Source organism: Elephantulus edwardii, unplaced genomic scaffold, assembly GCF_000299155.1.
Source record: "Elephantulus edwardii isolate Elephantulus edwardi_28Jun2011 unplaced genomic scaffold, EleEdw1.0 scaffold00026, whole genome shotgun sequence".
NCBI lineage: Eukaryota > Metazoa > Chordata > Mammalia > Macroscelidea > Macroscelididae > Elephantulus > Elephantulus edwardii.
The window spans coordinates 17296069-17300761 of NW_006399776.1; positions in this window are offsets into that span (position 1 = coordinate 17296069).

Here is a 4693-nt window from a genome sequence, read left to right on the forward strand (position 1 = left end):
GGAGTCAGCCATAGCTTGTTGTGATCCACACAGTCAAAAGCCTTTGCATAGTCAATGAAGCAGAGCTAGCACTACAATGGTGAATTTAACAGACGCTTATCCTACATTAAAGGTCAAAATAAAAAGAACCAATTACCATTGAATTCTGAATCATGGCAAACCCATGTGTTTCAGAGTAGAACTGCACCCCACAGGACTTTCAAGGCTGTGATCTATTGAAGTCAGATTGTAAGGCTTTTCTACCATCAACATTTTGGTTAACGTAGCAATTAACTGTGCCATTCGCTGACTTCTTAGAGCCTACCAAAACCCCTACAGTGAAGTCCATTCCAACTGACAAAGACCCTCCTCATATGGTGAGGCTGTAAACCTTTATGAGAGGATAGTCCCCATCTTTCTCTTGAAGAGCATCTGGTGAATTTGAACTACTGCTCTTTCAGTTTGCAGTGCAATGCATAAGTGGAGATTTTCCTCAGAAGCCTTCTGCCTTTCTTCTTGCCTAGAGTCGATTCTGACTCATAGAAAACCTCTGTCAGCTTTCTGAAGCTGAAAATCTTTATGGGAGGAGACTTTCCATCTTCTGGAGAGCTGCTGGTGGAGCCAAACCACTGGAGATGGTGTTTCTTGGTTAGCAGCCTATGGACTAAGCCACCAGAGTTCCTGAGGAATACTCACAATAGGTAAACGCAGTACAGTAAATTAGACTTAACTGTTATAGAGGAGGTAAGGGGTACCCCCAGAACACAGAGGATGGCACCTGATACAAGCAGAAATTGGGGGTGAAGAGACCCAAAATTTCAAGAAAGAATTCCTTTAGGAGAAAATAGGGTGCATAGTTGGAGGAAAAAGGCAGAAAAAGAAGGTAATATCCTTGGCAAAGAATACAGCAAGTTTGAAAGCTTGGAAATTCAAGGGTGCATCAGATGAACTGATTGAAGAGTACAAGACTCAGTGTGTTTGTGTTTTGTAATGAAGCGGAGAGAACAAATTCAAAATCATGAAGAGCGTAGTTAAGCTGAAGTAAGTAACTTGAGTTTTATCCCAAAGCAATGATCAAATACTTAAGTATTGCAAGTATTTTTAATTGGAAATGTGATCTTTTTTTTTAATCACCCAAGTGTTTCTTTTATTATAAAAAACAGTTGTTACATAGAAATGTGATCTTCTTGCTCATTAGATCCCTTTAGCTCTCTGTTAAAAATGAAAACTCTTATTAAACTCTTGTCTCTTAGACAACCTGCCAAGGAGATTAATAAAGGTTTAATAATCAAAAGTAGTAGCTATTGTTTTTGTTATTGCTGTTAGGTACCGTCAAGTTGAGTATGACTCATAGTGACCTTATGAAAAAACGATCTGAACCCTGTTCTGTCCTGCATCCTCCTCACACTTGCTGACACAAAAGAGCCCATTGCAGCAGTCACTGTATCAATCCACCTGGTTGAAGGTCTTCCTCTCCTTTGCTGACTCTTCACCCTTCCCAGCATCATGTCTCTCTCCAAGAAACAGCACCTCCTGGCAACATGTCCAAAGTATGCGAGGCAAAGTTTCATCATTCCTACCTCCAAAGACCACATGAGCTCCACCCTCTCCAAGACGTATCTGTTCATTCTCTTGGCCGTCCATGGAATGTTCAGTGCTCTTCTCCAACACCACAACTCAAAGGTATCAATTCTTCTGTCATTCTTACTGTCCAGCTCTCAGACGCATAGCAAGTAATAAAAAATAGTAGCTTATGTTATTGTTGTTGTTCAGTGCTGTCGAGTCGGAGGCGACTCATAGCCATGCTGTGAACCCGGACTCTTGTATAATTTTCATCATTTCTACAAGTTTATAGAGTTTCCAGAGGCAAGCTATTAAGGAAGTGGGTGCCACTCCTGTTTCCAAGCTTCTTTTAATCAGGGAGCTCTACCAGACACTATCTATTATGGGCAACCATTATCACACTTGGCACATCAGTGTCACAGTGCTCAGCATCACAGCAGCCACGAGTTACCTCTGTACAGCAAATGGACAGACCAGTGCTATACCATTTAGAATAATGTTTGACCAAAAACATTTAAAACCAGGCCTGAGGGCTGCAGATGTAGCTTAAAAAGTAGCTTATAGTAGGTCTTAACTGTTCTAAAGCTAGCATATGGTGCCAGAAAGTTATGTCATTAGCAACAGTGAATTAAATTCATCAAATCTGAGTTAATTCTGGGACAAGTTAAAGAATGCTGAGTTCTTTTTGTTTTTACCGTAGCATTGGTGCTTTCACATCTACCCTTTCTAAAACCTAATTATTAACAGCAGCTAACTATAAAATACAAGGACTATAGTAGCTTGGTCAATGCTAGGAAATCAGTATTCCAATTACAAGATAAAGACAATGGAATTTCCCCCACAAAAAGGTCTAAAGTCTTTGTATGATCTAACTTCATATTCATTTACTGTCTGGAGCGACTAGTCTTGAGGGTGGAGGCTATGTTTCTCCAGATTATTCCAAACTGAAGTAATAAAACTTTACCCAACTGAATCAACAAAAAGAAAGACAAACAGAAACAAGAAATTGTCACAACCACACCCTACATGCTTTAATGTTTTTTTCTTTTCTTTTCCTCTTTTCCTCCACATGTGGTCACCCTTATTGAACCCATAAGGCTTTTGCACACAGTTACACTGCAAGAGATTTAAAAAAAAAAAAAGATTGTGTTTTTAAATCTCTGTATTTATTTATGTAAGTAACAATTTGTTGGTAACAACACATTTGAAAATTTAATTAATTCAAGTTCATGTTTTCCATGCTTCTTGCAGAACAAGAAATGAAAATGTAAGAAGTTTCTTTGAAACAAATAATCCCCATAAGTGTTATCCTCAGTTCTATTTCTCAAGAAGGATAAAAAAAGGTTTGGCAATAAAAACTATGGTACATTCATACAGTGGACTATTATGCATCAATTAACAGCAATCAAGAACTTGTGAAATACTACACAATGTGGATTAATCAAGAACATATTATACTGAGTGACCAAAGTCAGTTACAAAAGGAAAGTTATGAGATGAGCCTTACCTTAACATCAAAAACTAAGGCAAGATTTACATACAAATACAATCAATCCTGGAATGTTAACAAGGAGGAGAAAAGAGGGAGAGGAGAGTGAAAATTAATAAGTTGATTGAAGGTAAAGGCAATAAACAGTAAGAATTTGACTAGACTTACAATGAACTATATTAATTATAATATTATAAAACAAAATATGAAGAATGAAAAACAAATGTGATTTATAAATTTTCACTCAAATGAAAGAATTTTTAAAATATTTCTTCAAGTAAAAAATAATTTAAAAAATAGGGGGTTGCCAAAAGCCCTTTATTATGTTCACTTTATGCATGTGCTCCACTTTGAAAGTGTTATTTAAAATACCTGAAGTTAGTCGCTGTGGTGTCACAGTCACTGCTAACTCAGAGGCGCTGTCTCTCTCGAGGTTCAAGCCCACCAGTGGTTTGTGGAAGAAAGATGGACAATCTCTTTCCTTGTGATTTGACCCTTACTGGAGGGTCAGCCAGGTGTCGGTTCTCATTTGACAACAGGGTTGTTGATTGAATTGAAGTTCTAGTCATTTTTTCTTAAAGAATAATGGGGGAAAAAAAGAAAAAAAAATAAAAAAAAAATAATGGGCACTTCCCGGGGATTTTTATGGTGGTTGGTGGTCTTCTGGACCTCAGTTTCCATCTTCACTTCTTTGATAGAGGTGGCATGGATTACATTTAAGGTAAACGTGGGTAGAGGGCTACTATGCCACAGCATGAGAATGTTCTAGAACAACAATGAATAAATGGAAATCCTAAGTCTCTGTAAATGTTCTTTAAAATTAATAAAATTTAATAAAACCCACAAATCACTGCAGGATTACTTTAGAGGGTTTTTATTTAATTTCTTTTCTTTTACCTTGATTTTGCTCTACTCAGCCATTTTTACATCTTCTTTGGCAGTTGTCATTCACATTCTTTGTCCATTTATGAATTAGATTCTTTTTCTCTTTATTAATGAATTTAAGGATTCTTTTAATTTTAATAAAGTGAGATTTTTTTCCCTTTCCACTTGTTCTTTTGATGTTGTACCTTTAACAAAATCATTATTTAATCCAAAGTTTACAAGAATTACACCTATATTTCCTTCTAAATCTATAATTTTAGTTCTTTTTTTTAAAAAAATGCTCCAAATCACTGGCAATAAGAGATGCAAATCAAAACCACAATGAGGTACTATCTCATTCCAGTAACAGTGGCACAGTTTAACAGAGCATCAAGTAATAAATGTTGGAGAGGATGTGGCGAGAAAAGAACTCTTACACATTGTTGGTGGGATTGTAAAATGGTACAACCATTCTGGATGGCAGTGTGGCACTTCCTCAAAAAGCTGAACATAGAAATTCCATATGACCCAGCTATTCCACTACCTGGAATATATCCTTAGAAAATGAGAACTGAGGCACAAACTGAGATCTGTACACCAATGTTTATAGAAGCATTATTTACCATCACAAGAACATGGCAAGTGCCCATACATCCAACCACAAACGAATGGATTGAGAAATTATGGTATAGTCACACAATAGAATACTATGCAACATACAGGACCAATGATTTTGTAAATTATTATCTAACTAGGGAGGAACAGGAGAGCATAATGTTGAGTGAACTAATTCAGTCC